This window comes from Haliaeetus albicilla, chromosome 25 (genome assembly GCF_947461875.1).
Source record: "Haliaeetus albicilla chromosome 25, bHalAlb1.1, whole genome shotgun sequence".
NCBI classification, from domain to species: domain Eukaryota; kingdom Metazoa; phylum Chordata; class Aves; order Accipitriformes; family Accipitridae; genus Haliaeetus; species Haliaeetus albicilla.
Window position 1 is genome coordinate 24,027,159 of NC_091507.1, and position 22,789 is coordinate 24,049,947.

At 39.0% G+C, this 22,789-nt stretch overlaps 1 protein-coding gene across 3 annotated transcripts in view; it reads right to left on the reverse strand.

Moving 5' to 3' along the window:
* Positions 1–22,789, reverse strand: part of MYO16 (myosin XVI) — a 393,194-nt gene that overhangs the window by 263,069 nt on the left and 107,336 nt on the right. The window lies entirely within an intron of this gene.

Here is a 22,789-nt window from a genome sequence, read left to right on the forward strand (position 1 = left end):
CAACTCATGCTACCAGCATTCATTCCTGGAGCAGAATTGCACAGAAACAATGCCAGACATTATCAGGGGAATCCACACTGGCACTGCAACCCTGTCTTCACTAAACTGATATGAAGAACCCTTTTAAAAGGCCCCCCTCCAGGAGAATAACTGTCAATGTTTCCTGTGTAAGAACACAGCTGGTTCTGCATCCGCCACGTGCAAATCCTGGTTTTAATTCCTAGTTAAGGTTCCTGGACAGAGTTGTGCAAAGGTCTGCAAACAAATTGTAGATTTTGAGTACCCCAGAAATCTGTTCCACTGCAACATCTGTCCTACAGGAGGGCCATAAATTTGTCTCAAGGCTCTTCTAACTTATATGAATCTGTCAAGAGACTCATGTAACACCATATCCTCCATATCCATGCATATTTTGTATAGGAATAGAATATCTGGCAACTCCCATCTTCACTGTACATTTAAACTTCTTACAGCATTCAAACATTCAGCTGACCTATTTGAAAGGGGTCAATTTTGTTTTCAAATATTGTCAATTTACACAAGCCATGTTTTCTGAAAGTGTTGAATGATTTTTGACCAGGTGCCTTAGAAAAATTCAGTCTAAGAAAGAAAATTTGGCTAAATGTTTTCAAGTATGTAAAATTAAAGACTTAGCATCATCCTTACTAAATAGTTCACACACAGTAAACACTGGTATATTGGACAAATATTTGTAACAGTTATACAAATCCATTTAATGTTTTGTTCTTTTTTAAACTTTGAAAATCAAACATCAATCCAAACCATTGTATAAATTCATGATTTATTAATAGTCATACTTTATTTAATAGTTCCACGGTACTTATCTCTCCTCACCAAAGGTTTTGCTTCATTTAATTTACATAACTGTAAAAGACTTCTTCATTCTGGCAAATGCCGCTTCGAAAGTTAACTACTATTAGAAGTCACTGTTGTCCCCAGCATGTCTGCCAAAAGTAGAAGTGGAACATTAAGTAAGATGGAATAAATGAACCGTACAACAACTGCCAAGCAAGATGAAAAGCACTGAAGCAGAGCGGGAGGATGGAGAAATATTTAAAAATTTTCATAATCTCAGGAAAAATAGATGATGACAAAAAGCACAGTATTTCTTTCTGCCCTCCGATCCATAAATCCAATACTAAAGTACACAGTGGTCCACATCCAGACAGAGACCATTAAAAATAAAGGTGCAGAACTAAGTTCCTTCCTTCTTTTAGTACCTAAATTGCTGACCACATGTGAAGATGCTTCCTCTACATCAGGTTTTAGTGAGTAAAGACCTTACTGTAAATCCTCCCTCCTTAAATAGGTGTGCAGCTACATCCTCCTCAAGAGTTAGTATTTTCAACATTGCTATGTTATGCTATTTCTTTAGCAAGCCAGAAAATACAAATTCCATATAAAAGAAGATTTCTCAAGGCTCCGAAAATAATTTCATTCTGCCAATCCCATCAGGATTTCGCCTCAACAAACTCACACTCCAAGTTGCTCCCCTTCCTCCATCCCTACTTTTCAGGGAAAAAGAATAAAATTACACCCATTTCGGTCTCTCAGCCACTTAATACAGTGTTTTTACGTATCATTCTTTCTTACGGACTCTGTGTGTAGGTTAAAAATGTGAACTATGGCTTGGTTCCACCTGCAATGATAGTCTTATTTGCAAATACAGGAATTAAGGCAGATAGTCCTTAAAAGCATGATTTGCAGGAATTACAAAACTGCCGTAATTCTGTGCTCAAGAAGGCTTTAACTGATGACAGTGGTGAGAGTACCTAACTCTGAAAATGCCATCTTTATGGTGTATTCTCACGCACTGCACTGCTGTCAGAAGGGGGAAGGCATGTTACCCACTGCAAGGCCCACTCTTCCCTCCTGCCAGCTCTCCTCACCTATGCAGCTGCACATTCAACTGGACCAGTAAGTCCAGTAAGCCTTCCCTGCCCCCCCCCCCCTTTCCTGGCAGGGTTAGTTTTTGGCCCCATCAATGTGACTGACTGCATAGCAACAGCACAGAGGATACAAATGCACACATGACACGGAGGCAGAGAAAGCACACTGCATTTTGGTGGCAGAAGTCTTATGTTGACTAAGGCTGATAATTAAATAACGTCCTTAGTCTGTGTTTCTACAAGATGGGATAAGCTGATTAAGGAGCCAACCACAAAGCTCTGCTCCCTTCCCCCATTTGCAAAAGGATTTGCACATCATTTACCTCTGGCTACTTCTGCATCCGGGAACTGACTGTAATAGCACAAAATAACCCCAGCAAAAATAAAATGCAGTTTCTTCTTGGGTCATTGAGATGAACTCAATCATTAAGAGTCTTGGGATCACCAAAACTGGCTTTTGGGTAGGTCCTTGTAAGCAAAGACAGAGGATGAACACCTCTCTCTTTTGGCAGGAGCAGGACACACAGGAAGGTCAGAGGGTTGGGAAACTGCATTTGTGAAAGTATTCCACAAGAATTTCATCTGGAGCCTAAAATAGTAACCAAGTGACAGAAAGAGCCTGTGACTGCTTGGATGTAGAAAATATGGACAATTTGTTGAGCCTCTTTGTTCCATCAAAGCCCCAAAGACTTGGTTCTTATAGAGAAGCTATGTAAAATTAAGTAATGCCTTTCCAGATCCATTTAGCAACACCTTGCTGTTGAAACAAAAAAAAATAAAGAAAAAAAAAAATCACAGACCATTTTTAGAGGTGAGAATGAAATTCATAAGAATGAATGTTTTTGCCTTGCTCCCCTCCCCCCCCGAAATGCAGACCAAGATTACAGCATAAAGAATTAATAGATAAACTCTGATCTTGAAGTAGAATATTAAATAACTATGACCATAAACAAATTATCAAGTCACATACAAAGAAATAGAGTAAGTGGATAAAAGCTCAGTAGTTCTTTTCTTTGTCTGGTTTATTTTTCCTCATTACTGCATGTAGCTTGATCAGTGCTTTCGGAAATTTACATCACAAAGACTACCAGGGCAAGATATATAAACTCTCCTGTCATCTGGGCAGGAGTCTTTGTTCTGAATCAGGATTATGTGCTATATTCATCTGCATATAAAGACAAGCAAAAAACATTTCTCTTTCCTTGAATCCATCCCCCCTGCAAAACACACACACACAAAAAAAGAAAAGAAAGAAGATCACAGAAGCAAAATCCCCCTTCCTACCATGCAACTCGCTTAGGTCATTCACTTAAGACTTTACTAGTCAGTAGGAAAATCTTCACCATATGTTCATTTTTTCCCTGTTGACAGAACTACTCTAGTTACTGCTAGTAATTTGGGATGAATTGCCCTGAGGACAGAAAGTCATAGATAACTATATTGCAGAAGTGCTATCTCTTAATTCACGTAATTTTTAACGAAGTCTTCACAATACTTTCTTTTAAAACTTGTTTTATTTGTAATCTTTCACGGAAGAGAAGTCTCCAGAAAAGATGAGGAGACTGAAAAACAGGCTTTAAGGCAGGAAGCTGACATATACTTAAATAAAACCAAGAGTAGAATTTTCAGTAAACTCTCAAGCCCTTCTTTCCTGTGTGTGAACAGGTGCATCCATTCTCTGATGTCTTTTAGATTTGACATGCAAAATCATCAACTAGGAGTAGAATTTCACACCTCATTTCATATCCAAAGGTGTTTTAGAAAGCATGGAAGCTACAAAGTCTCAAGGTAGCCTTTTACATACCCCTGATGTTAAAATTGTAACTGAATTACTCTAGTGAGCTGAATAGCTTTCCACACTCCATTGGCTGCATTGGCTGGATTACTACTTATTACGTAGCCTTCTAATCCAGCAAAGGCACTATGGCCATGACTGTTACCAGCCACAGGTCTCGTACTAAATTTGCAAGTGGGACTAGGGCTGTAAGGTTTACTTTGTCTGGGCTTGTCTTGGCTTGACTGGAGCTTTAACTTTTTTAGCTGTTGCAGCATCTGGCTCATGACAAGGTGACAATTACCTAACATGTTTTAGTTTCATTCAGCTTTATGTAACTGTGCTGTGTAATGTGTTAAGAATTTTTATATATACAGCAATAACCAGTACTTATGCTCTGCTATGCTGAATAGTACCTACCTGCTCTGGCATGCAGAACTATCTTATGACCTCACATGCTGCAGACAAAAGTAGTAAAGATCTGAAGTGACAGCAGAGCCTAGAAGATGAATTCAGAGGTTCCAGAGCTATCAATAATTCACCAGTGATCAGCTACTGATGGTAATGCAAACTTAGGAGCTGGGCAATGTTGCATTCACAGCAAATCCAGTTTTAGTAGTAACAGAAAAGACAAAGAAAGTGTCTAACATATGTAAAGCTTAACCATTGGCCATCTGCTGTGCTGGATATAGAGTACCAGTCTATGTTTCTATCAATTCTCCCTCTGGGGAGTAGCAGCTAGCTAGTGTAAACTTTGTTCCTGTTAACATCTATTTTTGTCCTCTTTAGTTTAGCAGGAATAACTCTAGCTGGAAAGCTCTACTTGTTCATTATGTGCAGAAACATGACTAGCTGCAGAAGCCTAGCTAAGACCATGTTGTTCCTGGAATGGATTATCCCATTCTCCTCCCGTCTCAGGCTGCATATTACTGCCACTTGCCTCACGCTCCTTGAAGTATTTCCAGTGACCACTAGCAACATCTGTCAAACTTGTTCAAAACCCATCTTCTCATTTTCTGAAGAACTCTTGGAAATAAATTCCCACCTTTGCTGCATAAAGATTAAAGACAACAAACCATAAAGGAAATATGCACAACATTTGGACAGCTAAGTGTTACACCATTCACAGAATGCAGAAATGAAGAGAAGAAAAAGACTTTTTCCATACTGGCTGAATTTGAAACCTTTAGCCCTGCTTATCCAAGCTATACTGTCCACTGTTTGAACAGAGCACTGATGAGGATAGGGCTGATGCTTCCATCCTCCCTGGCAGAGCTCCCATGGTTTATAATTTTTCAGGGAGCCAGGAATCAGATTACCATGACCCCAAAGCAACTGAGCTATTGATTCTCTGCTGCATTTGAAAGTATGATGTGAATTGTCAGGCTGATCCCTGACCTCCATTCAACACAGCACTACCTTTAAAAGAAACAAACCAAACCACCAATGAAACAGGCTGACCAAGGTAGTCCTACAGCCCCAGACAACATCTCTCCCAGCTTTAACGTTAGGCCCAGATCAAAACACATGTTAGTTCTATCCCATGCTCTCTTTGTGGAGAATCAGTCAGATCTCAGGCTTGGAAGCAGCTGAGGGGCTTGATCACTCCACTGTGGGAGCAAACTTCAAGCAGCACAGGTAGGCACGTGACAAGATAGGTCCCTTCCTTTCTGCCCAGTCCTCTGCTACTTTCCCACCAGGCCCTGCACCCTCAACTATTACACATCCATGCCCATGCATTCAGCAACCTTGACAGCTTCCTGTCAATGCACTGTCGCTCTGGAGGTCAAGGGCACAGCCCTCCTGTTATCTGAGGTACCCTGAACTGGAAAACCACATAAAAAGTAACAGTTATGTCTCTGGGCCACACAGACACTAAGCCAAACTCCAATGAGATCCATGAGGAGCATCACAGTTCCCTCAGTGGGGCAGATATTTCTATCAGTGTAGACATAGCCAGAATAATTTATGAGTTTAGGGACTATGATTATTTAGTAAGTGCTAAATTTAAAACTACTTCTTCAGGCAATTACCCCTCTTCCATTTCATTTTTATATACATGAAATTTAATGCAGTCTGTGCCTCCACTGGAAAATATTAAGGCCACAGATCTAATGGCCTAAAAAATGCCAGCATGTGCCTCTTACAGTGCCCAAGCACACTGAAACAAATTAACTTATCTCCTTACACAAAAGTGACAATGGGCAGCAAACGCAACACGCCTGAGTTAAGTTGTGATATAGCAGGCAAAGCATCTCTGTTTTTAAAACTCTGAAAACACAGATATTCACATGGAAAAGCAGCGTAGACTGAAATCATTTCAGAGGAACAAGATTTCAAATTAAGTGGGTCACATTACCTAATTGCTACATATGATTTTTTTCTTTTTTGTAGGACATTTATTCCTGAAGTCTTCTTTTCTTTCTTTTTCAGTTCACAGTATCCAACTCCTTCCTGCTTTACAGTTACTCTTTCAAACAGGAGGACCCTAGTTTTCATCATTTACTTGCAGATACATGCACTGACTATACCATATCTAGAGTGATGTGGAAAAACAGTGGTGTAAATCACAGTAATTTAGAAAAGATTGGAAGTAGCCATTCAGTTCTATGGCCCAAAGATACTGCTGCAAGGGGCACACCCAGAGTCACTAGGCAATGGTGGCCATCCCTCGTTTTGCCTCTGTTTTGAATTAGCTTCCAGAGCCAGCTAGAGATTGGGCCAGGTAACAGAGAGAAAACTGCTGTGTTAAGGTCCATCTTACTTGTTTATAAAGCTGTGATTTTACTTCACCATAACTAAGACCTCTACATATTACAGAGCTACTGCTAAAATTATTCAAATCACCTCACAAAATAACATGCTTAACTAAAAATACTGCTTCTATCATCATAGCTGATAGCACAGCAGGGGTTTTGCCAGCATAGCTACTTCCCAGGCCAAAATAGCTGTGTCATCAAAAACTGGTAGCAATGAGCTGAATGAATTCTGAATTCTGTTAGTAAGATAAAATTACAATAAAAACAAAGCTTTTTAAAATTTACCATAAGATGAACACTCTACAGTTAACCTTACGGGAAAGTAGTTGATCATACAGTGACCTTAAATATGGCTTTTCCCAAAGCTTTCACTTCCAACTGGCTTATGTGAGGGTTTTTTAAGGTTAAAAAGAAAAAAAAAAAGAAAAAAAAAGGAACCTAGTATCTTAGCATTCAGGTGACTTACTGCATTCTCTATACATATTTTATCCATCTCCTGCGTGCGGATTCTCCTGGATGTCCTGACAAAGGTGACTAAAAACACCAAGAACATCAACAGCAGGCTACAGTTGGTTATTATAAAAGCTCACACCCCACTGGGTTCACCTTAGAAATTTGAAAGCTCTTAAAACTACCAGTGTAATTTTTAGGGTAACTTTTCCACTGCAGACACACCCAATTGTACATTCAGATGTTTATCAAATTGAATAAAAGTTTCAGATCTTTAAAATATTTTACTAAATACGTTAAATTTATTTCAGACTTTGCAACTTTCCAATCCTACAGTCATTAATTAATACTAAAACTCACATCAGCAAAATAACTCATCCTGTGGTCAGTAGCTTAATTTGAAAACCATTACCATCCCATGCTTTTCCCTAGGGTAACAGTAAAAGTTAAAGAATTTGCATACAACACAAATTTTCTGCTGAATAGACTGTATACCCCCATTTCACCCATCATTTATGTTGATCCTATGCCAAGGTTACTTAATTGACATAAATCAAATTACTGCTGACTTATATTCTATATCAAGCAAGACTCAGTCCCTCTTTTAACTCTCAAACCATGCAGAGCAAGTTTATGCCAGCTGGTTTAGAAGCCCTGTAAGCAAGTCATTACAATTTGTATTAGAGACCTTCAAGGATAACAGGCTATTATCCTGCTTAGCAGCTGCTAAATGGTACTAATTACCAGCTGTAGACCACTGGCTGTTAGATTATGTGTGTATAGGGGAAATCCCAGGGTGTGCACAAGGAAGCAAACTCAAACCAGGCAGTATAAAACAAACTAGGAATATTTAGTTATCCATGCATTAATCCAAAATAGTCATGCATGTGGTATATGAGTGACCAGAGCTATGAAAGAATGTCTGGTTCCAGGAATGTCTCACCACCTGACAGATGTGGCTCAGGCACCCCCTTTCACAGGGTGTAGTCTGGGACAGTTTACATTGTCAAAATTGGAGCTGCTTCACTCTTGTTCATGCTTCCATTCACATGCTCCTGCCCTCAACCTTGCAAAGCAGTGGCACATGTCACCCTGCCACGAGCTGGTAACGGGAGCTATACCAGCTGAAGGCTAACCTTATGAAAGCTGGTTTAGCTCCCCGGCTCACTTCAAGATGAGCATTAAGATAGGAGCACAAAAGGGTAAGACAGAAGCAGAGCAGGACAGAAAGCAGAGCAACCAATGGCAACCTCAATTTTAGCTTAGTTTTAAACTGTTAGAAACACACTTTGCAAACGTCATTTGGTATTGCACATACTCTTAGGCTACAGTCAAAATCATGTCAGTGGCTCCAAGTTGCCTGCATATTCCCTTTTCTTTATTTGCATCAGCCCCATCAGCTGTGTAACAGGTAGGTGAATTGCTTCAGGGAGCTGACACAGAATATAGCTGTTGATTGTTGGGGTGTGGTTCATTCTCACCTGGATCAGTTTGCGAAACTGACTTCTGCAGCCACACAATTACTAAATCCAATACAAAGAGCATGCAGCGAGAGCAGTGGTAGGAACAAGATCATAAAAATATGAATGAATATTTCTGAATTAGAAAACATAGCATTGGCATAACATCCAATCAGCATAGAGCTATAACAGCGTAAGCAAACATTTTCTTGATCTAACTTGATTCTCTAGTGAGAAATGCACTGAACTCACACAAGTACCTCCCTACTGGTGTAAAAACACCCCTGTGAGAGTGAGCAATACAGTTTCAATTAAAACAGTGTGACTGGAGTAATACAATTCTTTTTAGGCAAACCATGACACATACAGGGCCACTACAGAGAGCAGCAATATAATATCCCCAAACTTCTAATATACAGACAACTGTAACTACATAAAACAATATATACAGAGCTGATAAATTTAAAAAACCTATAATTTTTAGTGTTCCAAATAAGGAACATTGCATGCTTCATTTGGCAGGTATCACTATCCAAAAGAGTTTTTCTTCATCATCTAAATACAACCTACTTATTTCTTTGACTTTATTTACACCTATCTTCTTGTATTTACTATTTATTTTATTTACACCTGTCTTGGCATATCTACTAACTCCAAGCCAATTCCTTCCCAAATTTGGTATTTATGTGTTGCAGATACCCTGTAGATTAATACGGCTACAATCTGATTCCCCTTAAGATAATCTGTGTTCTAATTTGATCATTAAGTAGGTGGCGGAAGAAACCTACCAGGTCACAATATATTGTCATTCAGTAATAATACTTGCCCTTATCATATGGGGCTGCCAGGACCTACGCTCCCAGTGGCCCAACCAGCAGGGAGCCATCACGGTGCCCTTACAGCATTTATCTGTATTTAAATAAATTCGAAAAAACCTATCACCCCCAGAAGGATTTCCAGTCCTGCCCACACTTCTGTCAATTTCATGGGAGCAGAATTACCTCCCTCTCTTCCACCCCAGCACTTTGAAAGTCTACATAATCGAGTTTTTCTGACTGAAAGCCTTTTTATCTACATACATCATTTTTAGCACATTAAAATTTGTGTGCTGTGAAACATTTTCTAGCTGAGGTACTTTCTGCTGTATGGGAAATTGCAGTCAATCAACACACTTCAGTCTATTGATACCATACCCTTTTTCAGGTGTTTCAAAGATGGTCAAAAAACATGAAGAGCTGTGGAGAGCACTGGGCACACATGTAGTTATTCCCCTCTTCACATTACAGAGTTTTAAAATGGACAGAAGTTGGATCTTGGTGTATACATATCACACTCAACTTTTATTTTTCAACAGTATCAGCATTCAGTCACAGTCCTTTACAATCTGCCAAAACCAACTGAGAATAACAGACTGAACTTTTCAGTCGTTCTTTTTGACTTCACAATGCGCACCCACACCTCTCAGTTTTGGTTTTTTCCTAATATAATGTATGAGGTTTGCAAAGCCTGATGACTCCTTGCACATACAGATGGCATGAGATGCATCCTCCTGTTGGATATGATGGAACATGATCTGCTTTTCTTGTCAGCACAAGGATCAGATCACCACACACAGACATATCCAGAAAGCTGAGCTTCTGGAAAGACAGCATGGAGGTCCTCCTACTCTTCACCTATCTGCTAAGCGTAGTTGACAGAGAGACTGATCAGTGAGGTCTAGAGAGATTACCCCATGCTGCACAAACAGCCAGAATCACTGCAGGAAAGCAGGGTATGGGATCCTGTCACATGAGTCTCCCATATAAACATGAAGATAAGCAGCACACATGCTGAATGAATACTTTAGTTTGGGTATCCTCTTTGCAGTATTTCCTTATACCCCTATTCAGCACTTAGTGCATTGATTTCAACATCCTGGTTTCCAAGTCCTTCTATTAGCCTGTGTACTATAAACAACAAATATAAACACTTTCACAACTTGGCTAGTTGTCACACATCTTTATAGGAAATAACTAGGTCTATTTTCTGTACAGTTCTATTTCCTGCCTGCACATCTAGCTCAAAGAGTTTTTCATTCTTCATTACTTGTTTTCTAAAAATTAGACTTGGCTGAATTGCTGCATTCTTGAAATGCATTATACTTTTCCTGGTGGCAATCCAAGCAGCTTATATCCAGCAGTCTCCAACTCTTCTTTATTCTTTTGAGTCAGCTCTTTCCATCCAAAGCACAGGGACATGAAGGATCTGACAGTTATAGCTAGCGCTTCTCTTGTATCTTGGCTCCCAAACTCCCAACCTTCTAGGACTTCTTTCACACTTGGATAAGGGCAGGCTTGTCACATTTCACAATATAACACAACAACTTTGGTAACCTTTGCCCATTTCTGACAGCATTGCCCAAACATTACCTTTCACACTTGCCTGTTATATATTCTTTGCACAGACTAGGTGTCTTCTATCAAACAGCAAGGCAACTCTTAAGTCTCCCAATGACACTGATAAGGGTCTTGTCTCAATTAAGTTTGTTTCAACACATACTGGAATCTTTATTAGTCTCCCAACTCAGTTAATTCCCCTGACAGCTGATGGATGACCTGGATGTCCAGCAAGGAGAGCAAATTGCCCACAGACAGGCCTGCATAATCTCCTCTGGTCAGTGATGCTCTGACTGCACAAGCTCAACCTCCCAGAAATCACCCTGTTCCCACTCACTCTTATCCTACAGCTGTTCTGTATGCTTGCAAGTTCAGTGCATTCTGGCTAATACCTTCATTTCCCCACATCAGTGACAGCAACCACCACCACTATGCCAACAAGAAAAAACACCTGAAAAATGAGCAATGACCACATAATCACTCTAAGAACAACAGATCCCATGTATAACGCCACCATGGAAGGAAAGAGCTATCATAAACTTGAAGCCTGTGACTACCACTTTCTTAAACCACCTCGGAATAAGCAAATGAAAACATCTCTATGTATCTGCTTTGAGGTAAGGCTACTACACTTGGGCAACTGAAGACTGCAGCAATGTAGACTTCATCTGATTTCAACATTCAGCATTTGAAATACAAAAATCATACAAGGACACAGGGGACTGAAATGACAGATTTATAACAGTTCATCTAAACGCAGTTTCCAACCAAAGAGACAAACTTGAAGCACAAACAGTTCTGCATTCAGTATCGCAAAGCTCACGGATGGCTAGGCCTGCACACCAACGTTACGTAGGGTGAACCTACATTGGGTTACCAGCATAGCATTTGAGTACCTGGGTAATCTAGGATGAAAAACAGACCCTCTGCCTCATATTTAATACTTAATGCCTCTTCTTTGACACCAGTAAGCCTCTGGAAGGGCCAAACTATCATGCCAAAGCTGGGGCAACCAGTAAACTACAAAGCAAATACTGCTTTACTTAAGCTTTTACAGGTATAGATTGTCACGGTATGGCCAACATGGAGAGGACAAAATATATTCACACAGCACCTGGTATAATCATATCTTTTTCATAGCTTATGGAAAGCAAAAATCTAACATACAAGTTGATGGTTTAATTTGGCTTTGAAGAAGAATTATCAATTTTTCCCCATAGGAATCTCCCTGCTTTGCTTAGTCTGTTCCACACTGTTACGCACTACAGTGCACTGTCTGTTCTGCACTAGAATAATAAAAGCCACCTTAGTTCGATACCCTAGTTATCTCAGTCCTCTCCAAAATTCAGCATGATGTTGGACTACAGACCTCCTGAGGTCCTTTCTAGCCTGACTGAGTTTACAACTCTACGAATTCAGCAACCTTGATGTGAAGAAGGGGAAAGAGCAAGGAACATCACATCGCCCAACAGAAAAGTGCCTCTAAGTTCTGAGTCATACTACTGAGTCCATGTTCATGTGGAACCACACAGTAGGTTTGGGCCACAGTGATGAGCTACATCTACAGAAGCTCAAGCTTCCAAAGTGACACGCAATGCCACACTTCCTCATTCACTCAATCTATGCATGTATCTGGCACATAAAGCTGATAAATCAGGGAGAAACGAAAGAGAATCCTGTGCTAAAGTGCCTAAGTTACTAATAAAGAATGTTACCCACGTTACCAACAAAGAGATGAGGACTAATCCAGGAGAACCTGCATGTTATGTAATCAAAAACACATACACAGAGGAGTGGGATAATAAACTAATGCCCATGTAAGGATGAGTAGAACTATATATACTTAGACTTTACATCTGTCCTTTTCTGTCCAACTTACATTATTCTAAATACTCGTACCGTAGGATTTTTAGGGATAGGTTTGAAAGCAAAACAAGTCCAACAATCATCCCAAATAGGAACTGAGTGAAGCCAGTGAAGTTCAGATGGCAATTATTGAAAGGTTTAACAGCTGGTGCCCTCTTATAGGTTGTCCCCTTAGTAGACTGAGAAACAAAGCAGCAGTTCCAAGTTTCACGCAGATGCTTCCAGCTTTAAGAACACTGCAAGTCATATTTTCTGTACTGCCAATGGGTAAATGTGGAAGCCTAGAAAAAACTACCACTATATACCAACAAGAGTTGTGATTGCCAAAATCTGGAGCACAGACCCTAGCTCAATGATTTAATGCTGCAGCTGTCATGTTTGCCTTTTGAGTCTGAATGTAATAAAAACTCTAAACAGTACACAGCATGAGAAACTACCTCCTGCAACCATCTCATTGTTTGCCCTGTAAAGTGACAGTGTGTACTGCTTCAAGGTCACATACACACTACACTGTAATAGTCTCACTGGAAAGAAACATGGCAAGAAAGCATTATGCAGCCCCAGGCTAGCTGTCTGAATTCTACCTTAAACCTTTTATATATGCTTAAAATCCTTGTTTAAAGCTGGACATTTAGAAATATTGCCAATTTCACCTCAACTACTCACCTTCCCACCTCCACTCTTGGATGCAATTCACACAGAAACACAAGCTAAATTATCCATTCCCTTAGATTCACTGACTGATTGCACTCCTACAAGATTCAGTTCCTCTACTGTAATAACCTGTTACTGTGACGGCTACAAATAACAATAATCAAGAAAAATCAGTTGTGTATTCATTATGCCATATAACTTTTTTACTTGCTTCTCTCTCATAGCTGCAGAGCTTCTTCGCTGTCAACTTGAAGCACAAGAGGTTTTAACAGCTAAAAAGCCTTGCAGACCAGACTAAGATGACACCTCAGTGTCCTGAGAAAAAAGAATCCTCCAATTCAAGTGTCAGAGACTAGAAAGATGACTGAAATAATAAGCAGTACATATACTTTGTGTTTAGAATTTTTGCTGAGGAAGAAAAACCACTAGGCACTATACAAATATACCTGGCTCTGCCTCTGGTATATTTGTGTTTTTACTGGGAAAGGTATGACAATTCAAGCAGAACAGCAGATTAACAGAAAATGTCTAAAGAGGACTTAGCAATTAAAAAAGTAACTTGCCACATTTAGTGGCTCTGGCTATATTAATTCAGTTCTACCTTCAGAGCTTCTAGAGGAAGTACTCCACTTAGTTATTCCACTTCACAAAACCTCCAAACTCCACTTTCCAAAAGCTCTGAAAAAATGTTCTTCTCAATGTGGCAATTAGTATCACAGTGATAAACTGAAGTCCGTATGTTGCAGGATCACAAAATAAGGTCTCTTCCCAGTCTTATGCTTAAGTATTCTATTTTATCAACTTCCCTCCAGTGTAACAATGAAAGTGGATACCCTGCTGGAAAAAGGCTTCTAAAATTCAACTGAAAAACTGAAAACAGTTTTAAGGAATTATTGAAAGTGCAGTTGATTTTTTGTAAAGAACTGTATTATTGCTTTACAGGTTTGTTCTTTAGAAAAAGAGGAAATAGAAAAAGTTATTTGCTATTGGTTTCTGTAGTTTCCCACCTTAATTTCTACAATAATCAGTGACTGAAATGAAAACACTTTAAAGTAAGTGATATCAAAAGATGAATACAGAAAAGTTTCCCCTTTGTACTGAAATGTTATTGGAAATCAATCTGAAGCGCAATAAATACAATGAAGAAGAAATCAACTGCAAATTGCATAGAAAAGATTCTATTCTTGCTACCTTTTTATTTCACAAGTATAGACTAGGGTCTTCTGCCACTACAGCAATCATTCTTTTTAATCAGTGTGACTTGCAACAATATCCAAGGAACATTAGCAGCACTCGCCACTCAGTGGGTGCCACCTTTCATTGAGAGAATAGGCTTCTGAATACCACCAGTTTATAGGCTTGCATCCCACTCACTGCATGATGCTGGAAAAATCAACTGTGGATCTCCTTTGAAATGAACAGGAAGAATGCCAGGTGCCAATTTGTCGGTTGTTAATGGCTTAACAACCCTTTATTGGCATGACAGTGTATTTGTGATTAGTCTTCATGCTTCTTGCCACTTTTGGGTGCCAGAGCATTCTAAAGTGGAACATTTTTTATTATTACATGGAAAGAAACATCCTATGGAGGAAAACACCAACATGGAACTATAAATGAGCTTGACAGGCTTAAAACGAAAGGAGGACAGATATAGGTCTATAAAGGTTATCTGTTCAGACCAGATTATAATCTTTAAAAGCTGGATTCTTGTGTAGGGGTACTGGTCTTCTGAGTATTTTTTTCTTGACACTTTAGTTTGTGAAAGCCTTTTGAATTAGACCCTGATCATACAAAGTCATAAGTAATTTACATACTGACTTGTCCCACTGACGTAAAGTTTTATATCATAGCCCACCAAAAGAAATAGTTGAGAATTTTGAAAATGTGTTCAAAAGTAAATAAAATCATTAGGAAAATTTGTGTATTTTTACAAAGGTTTCCTCATAAATATTATGTTTTACATGTGTTAATTGAGGCAACATTTAAAGCTATGCTTTCTAGTTATCCAAATATGTTGTTTGGATTTAGAGGGTTAAAGCTCAAGAATGGACTTACCCACATACAAAGCAGGCAATTCTGTGCCTACATTTTAGAAAACTGATTCAAAGAAAAAAACCAAAAGGTAAGTTTCTAGAAACTCTGTATATTAGTAAGAAAAAGGCATACTTTTCAGAGAGGTGATCAACAAATCCTCCAGGGTAAACTTAGAGACACCCAAAACCATTAAATGGGAATCACTAAGCTCAAACATGTATCTCAGTCTTGATTTATTCAGAGCTTGAACACATGAAACAGGGCAGCAAATAGTCTAGCATATACTCCTGTTTTCAAAACACAGTAGCAGAAATGATTACAACATCAAGCTTACTACGCAGTCAACTTTCTACAGTTTGTTATCCTATAGGCAAGACCAACTAGATTCCATTTGCCTCTCAGGCCCCTTCTGAAGGAGAGCGCCATGCCAGGCCAGACACTGCTAGAGAGACTTGAGGTGGGGGGTCAGGGAAAGCAGAGACAAGGCAGTGGGAGAGAGGAAGGCACAGACCCAAAATGGTTCTCGAAGCAACCCACAGCCACAACCTGTAGGCTAGCAAAAATGGGTGGGTGACAGCTCCAACCTCAGTCTCATGGAGAAAAGGAGGAAGCTGTAACTCCATTCGATAGTAAGACAGATGAAATTACGTTTGGTGTGAATTCCCCTACTAGCAGGAGACCCAAAATGAAGGGTTCCCTACTTGATACAGGCAGAAGATAGCTGTTCAAATCAAGGTACTTCTGGGCATGTGCAGAAACAAAAACTGCAGCTGAAACAACCCAGGGAGATTTCAGGGCTGGAAGAAAAGTAGCCAGGGAACAGCAGCACTCCTGCGGTTAAGCAGTCCACAGGGAGAACAAAAGGGCGAGATAAAATCTACACCACCAAGCCTATCCTTCGGTTTTTTGATATGTTATACCTTTTTCTGTGAGTCTTACTTTTTCCAATTAAGTAAGTGTTGTATATTAGGAATCACACATATTTTATCAACAAAAAATAGTTTTAACATTCAGTTCTCATCTCAGTTTTACCAAATTACTAAAAATGTAAACACACAGACAAAAACCAAAAAGCACATATGGAATCCTGCAGGAATTCAAATGTATTCAAATTTCATCTCCCTGTGAGTTTATGATTGCTTTTGAAATGGGCTGCTTTAATTACTTGACATCTGTTACCCAATAACTAAAGGCATTATGTTTCTCTGTGTTGTAAGAAAAAGATGCCTTGTGTTGCTGAATTCAGCACACATGGAACTAAGGAAGGTTAACAACCATGCTGAACCTACAGGATTGAAGGCCTGCTCTGGTTTGAAATGTGCCTCTGCCTTCCAGGCCTTCAAAAAAGCTTCTTCATCAATGGGTGAATTGAGATGTTTGATTGATGCCTCATTTTTCTATATACAGAGCTGATTAAATCACTAGCAGCATGTCTGACTGTTAGCTGTGTTAGTGTCTTCCAAAGTTACAGACATACGAGTTCCCAATACAGAATGCATGTATTTGTCTTGCGGATGTATTCATTTACAGTATACATTTTTCTTTCTTTCCAAGAGCCCCGACTGGGCAAAATTTTGCATACTTCATTAATCTCATATGCTCTGAATAGTCTCTTGGCTTTACTATTCATTCAGTGTCTGCTGTTCATGTCTCCTAAGCACTGGACAATAAATATTAAACTGTATGAATTACCATACATATGTATTATGATTTCTTCTACAATAGTTCCTAGTAAATCAACATTTGCCAATAGTCACTTTTAGATTGCCATCTAATGTACAGATTTCTCCTCTGATTCAAAGGAAACACTGTAAAATCCAAAATACCTCTGTATGGGCAAAACTCCCTGTTACTACATATGTAGTGAATTTCATATGCTTTCCCAGTAGGGGAAAAAAGTTTAGATTAAGTTTAGAGCAAGAGTAAACAGTAATCTAAAACTAAAATATATTAAATAATACTAGCAGAATCCCAAAATAAAGCACTACAAAGCCTGAGAAATCTATTTGGTTTAAATTTTTAAAAGGACTGAGCACGCTAAGGTAAGGAAATACAGAGTATGCAATCCTTCAAATAGATTTTGCCTGCCCTGTAGTTCTGTTTCTTTTAAATTCCTCACACTGAGATTAGATATTTTTTCGTCCCTCTTTATTGTATCACTATGCATCAAATTAGTAATTGGTTTAATTTGTCTCATTTCCTATTAACATAGGTTTTGCCCTGAGATTTCAATCTTCCTTTTTTTTTTTTGGCGGGGGGGGGGGGCGCAGGCAGGGCAGGGAGCGCTTTCTTTTGTCATGAAGGTTTACATGTGCATACTAAACATGCCACAGCTGTTTCCCATTTTATCCTGCTGAGGGTTGGAATGATTGGTGAAAGTGAGAAGGTTTCCCAAAACCGAGGGTAAAATCAAGAGCGCACAGGAAACTCTGAAAAGCTACTCGGGTTACACAACCTAATCCTCACCAACCACATTTACATTTCTAGCCTTTATGCTCTTGGTTTAATACACATATAACAAGGTTACATATGTAGTAAAATACCCCATGCATTTAATATTTCTCATAATATCACTTATAAAATTTTAGCCCTGTCTCTTCGGAAGGGAGTAGCTGAGACAAAAAGTATACAAAAGAAATGCTAATTAAAGTACCCTTGGGAGGAGAAGGGAATGAAAGAAGCTGATATTAAATATTAATCATAAGAAACAAAGCAGGAAGAATTTAAAGGCAGAAGTAAACAACAGTGGATTATTATAATTTGAGATGGCATAGAAGATTGATCTGAACTTTCACAGAGAGGTCCTCTTTTCAAGAGTCACCTTTTAATCCAAGATAGGGGGTTGCCTAATTTAAAGAAATTCTGTTTTAACAATAAAGACCCAAGTAGACAGATTCAATGCTACACCTATTTTTCACCTCTTTCCTAAATATTAAGCATAATAATGTGTTTTATTACTTTGTCTTTCTGTAAATCTGTTCTATTACTGCAATTCTCCATCTTTAGTAAACATATTCTTTTCTCTTTCAGTATTGACTAGCAGCAAAGATGCCTCTGAACTACTGATACACAAAAAAGCAATCCTCATCCAAGGCTTTGGTGAATTTTAAAAACAAGGCATTGCCATGGTCAGGGCCTCACTTTCTAACCACTCATCCCAGCACATGCAACAGGTAAAATCAGAAAAGCTGCCTGCAATTAGTTTGGTAAGAGGTGTCATCAACATCTAAGAAGGTAGGTTCAAAGTCAGAATTCCAAGAGCAGATAGGTTAACTGAATATACTCCCACTCTTTTTAATTATAAAAATGTTTGCAATGAATAGTCTACATTACACACTCTCAGTGGTCTTCATTCCTCAGCCTCTTTCTCCAGTTTCCTGCTACCTTACAACAGGCTTCACCTAATGGAGTCCTATGTTCACAAACCTGTCACTACTGCCCACATCCTGGCTCTTCCAGCTTTTTAAAAAGACTGCTGGTGACTCTTAAACCTGATCTCTGAGGACCAGTAAGCTTGCCCCAATACATTTGCCAGACACAGGCAGCGCAACACACTGTCTTCCAGAGCAACTTGTCTGTAACCAACCAAGCTGTTTGTACTGGAAAAAGACAGAAGAGTAAAACATGAGCAAGATTATTGTAATAAGATGCAAAAATATGAAGTCAGTTAGTAGATTTGGAAACAACACAAGGAAATAATAAAATATGTGGTTTACTTCAGCTCAGTTTTCCGTTTCAAATTAGTTTTGTATTTTTTTTGTGAATAGGAACAGTCACTATAACGTCTGTGACGCATTCTCATAACTATTAAAAGCTAATAGCCAGCTCATCTGCCACCTCAAATTAAAGACACATTCTTCTTTTGAACAGATTTTGCTTTCCCTTTCCCTGGGCCCTTTTCATAAACCTAAAGTGAATAGGATGCAAATTACACTCCGGCACCAGCCCCACCTGTACCCCTTTTATGCTTCCTTACACATCCTTTTAATTAATGTAACTGAAATTTATCATAATATTGTACATTATACAGTGCTCATGAAAAACAACAATACTAAAACCTTCCACTATATTGATTATTCCAATCCCCTCAAATATCATGATACTATCAAATCTCACAATAGCACTAAATCTTTCAAATGGCTCAAGATACTGGCACCATGGGCAGGGGGACCGAAATGGGATCCCTGGTTTTTTTCCCCACACTAAGCAACTACACTGCAGCCAATCTGCTGGGGCTAGGATTCAGTCCTGTGAGGCCTTCCTCAGCAGTGGCACTACAGCAAAAGTGGATAGTGGTATCTTCGGCCTTTTAAACCACCTCTTCCAGGCATCCCCTGGTGAGAGAAGGGGGAGTACGGCTGTCCCCAGCCACTACATCCCACTGCTAAAGGCAAAGGGCCACACCTGTAGCTCTGCAGAGTTAGGAAGAAGCTCAGGCAGAGTTGAGGACGGACCAGTAAAACACAGAGGCAGGCTCAACCTCCAGGGAAAAGACCAACAACCATTCTTATAGATGCAGCATTAGTGCTAACACTCACTCACTTCAGTATTGTGGCTATTTAGAATCACAGTCCTGCCACAGAATCAGCATATTGTCCATCAAAAGGATGAAATAGGCTTTAATTAGGTTTAGGGAATCTGCATTTCCCTTTTGAAATGCTGATTTTCACAGAAGTACCTCTTTTGTCTCAAGACTGAGTTGATGGCTCTCTGGACTTCCTACCCTAACCCTCCCCAGCCTGTCAGCATGGCAGACCTTACAGTATACATTATGACTACATTACAACTTAGTTGTCGTAACAAAAGATGCTACGTATACAGAATTTCTGACCAGAAGATGACAAACCAAACCCAGTGCTTTAGTTTCTCTCCACTGTTTCAGGTACAGGACTGTCACATTCACTTTTAGCTACTGTTTTCATTATGGCAAGTTTATCTACTAGTTCACACTCAAAGAATCACCTTTTTCAAAGCAGCCACTGTTTCCCATTGTTGTCAGCGCCAGTAATTCGATCACCGCTTCAGGAAGGATGCGCAGTCCTTATCCTCAGGGAGCCAAAATACCAAGATCCATTCAGCATGGCTACCTTGCATTTGAAGCAGAAATTGGGGCTCCAATTCACTCAGTTTATTTCCTGATTGCTCAGTTTATTTCCTAATTGCTTGCACATGAGTCTAAGCTGATGTGCAGGCTCAGCAAATACTGCAGTATGCATACCAGAGAAGAAAATCTGAGTCCATGCTAAGTGTAGGTGCAAGCACACCTATTTCACAGTGGGAAGGAATAGGATGCAGAAGCCTGCTTGGCTACATGTTCCAGTTTGCAATAAAATTGAGACCGATGTCAGCAGGACAAATTATTAATATGCATTTAACGCCTCATAGGACAAAGCTATACAGGATTCAAAGGCAAATGAACTACAGGTTTTCCCTTGCCAGCAGTAGAGATGTACAAAACCAGTGTCAGAAAACACAGTGTGCTCACTTAATCACCAGCTGCTTCTTCTATACATATCAACACTGAGAATGATAGCTGCAGAATCTCTCAAAATGCTCACTCTTAGTAACATAGGTGAGAATGTGGCCCACCAACAGCACTAAAAAGCTTATTACTTTAAAAAAGAGAAATTGCAGGAAGATGCAAGAAGAAAGAAAAGGAGTATTTCCCTTCAATTTCCCTGGGTCAGATAAAAGATTGAATATCATTTAGGCACAATAACTAAAAAATATAATTAATAATTTTAAATGGCTCCAAGCAGAACAAAGACAGAACATTTTGCTTGTTTTAAACTTTGTGAGAAATATAATGAGTATATATTTAATTTCTAAACTTGAGACAAAGCAGGTCACTGGTAAAAATTTCTAAAAGTCCATTCTAACAATTTTAATGAAAACTAATGATCACATCTACTAGCATGCAGTATCAGAGATGCATTTTGTGCCCAGTAGCAGCTGCTACAGTAATTTTGGAGAAGATATATTGCATTCTTCATGAATAACAGAGACAATGAATTCTTAAGAGTGAAATTCCAATCAGACTCAGGTGTGAAACATCTCTGCAACAGCCACATTATAAATTCATCCTTATATATATTCATAGTATCCAATTTATCTTACCTACCAAACCAGACTACTTCTCACCATTTCCAAATGTGCTGTCCAGTCTATATAGTTTATGATATTCCACAAGAAATGAGCTCCTGGACTTCACTTGGGAAGCTACTTTTACCCTATTCTACCGTTGTGTCATTTTTCCACCTTCTATACTGCACTTTTTGCCTTCCCCTCACAGAAGTGTAAAACATCCCTCTCTAGCTGTCTTTTATGCCTATAGAATGGGTGTTCTTTGTTGCCAAATTATTATCGGCTGTGTTCAAAACTGTTCAAATATAAGCATAGCTTTATCACTCTCATAGGTCTTCATCTCCTTTTTAATGACTCTCTATAATTCCCTCTTGGCTTTGTTGCTCTTCCATGAGCTCCATGCAAAGTATCTACATTTTCTACTTAAACATTCTGATTAAGTGACATAGATTTTTTTTTTTTTTTTTAAATAACCAGAACCCAAACAAAGTAAAACTACTCCAGGATTCATCAACAAACAGGATTCTGCTCAGCAGTCTCAGAGGAGCACAACACTCAAGCAGACTTTCAAAGTACTTCAATTTAAAGAATGGAGGAAGCACATAGCTGTGGGTAAAGTGTTTAAGAGCCCAAGACTTGCAAACAATTCCTAAGTACATCTAAAATTGAAGAAAATGAGCCCAGGTGCAATTCTCTGCAGATGAGTCTACTCTTCTGTAATTATGTTGTTGTATACCCTCTTCCAAGGTTAAAACTCAAAAGAAAACCCTATGAATCCCAGAATTTTAGCCTTGAGATCTTCAGTTTCATTTTACAAAAACCCCACCACCCTGAAAGCTGTAAATCTTGAGGACTTCAAAGCATTTTGAACCCACACACCACAAAAACAGTACAAAAACGTTTTACATTCTCATCACAAAATTGACTCTATGTGTATCCAGTTATTTCATTTAAAATATCCAGATTGCACAGTCCTTTTCTTGGATACCACAGTCTGCCCATACATCCTGAATGTCAGATCAGGCTTATTCACAGCCGGCTGAGTTATATTATACTTTTAGTGCAACTAATCTCTTCAAAGCCTTTGCACTTCAAGCTCACAAACTTAACTACCCACAAGGAAAGGTGTCACCTGATAGAATTTAGTTGACTAAAGCTATTTGAGTGCTTAATATGTTGTACCACACCTTTACACTTGTTATTATCTATTATAAACAAAATGTTTACTTTGAAAATTAAATTCTCTGAAAAAGACATTCAAACTGCACTAAAATACCCTGCTGTTGATTATTAACATAAACAAAACTGCATTTTTTGAGATTTGCGGAGTTCTCACCTCAATTACTTCCAGCATTTATTCCAAAATATATAATATTCAGATCAGTCTGAATCCCATTTTTTCCCAGGATAACAACTTACCTTC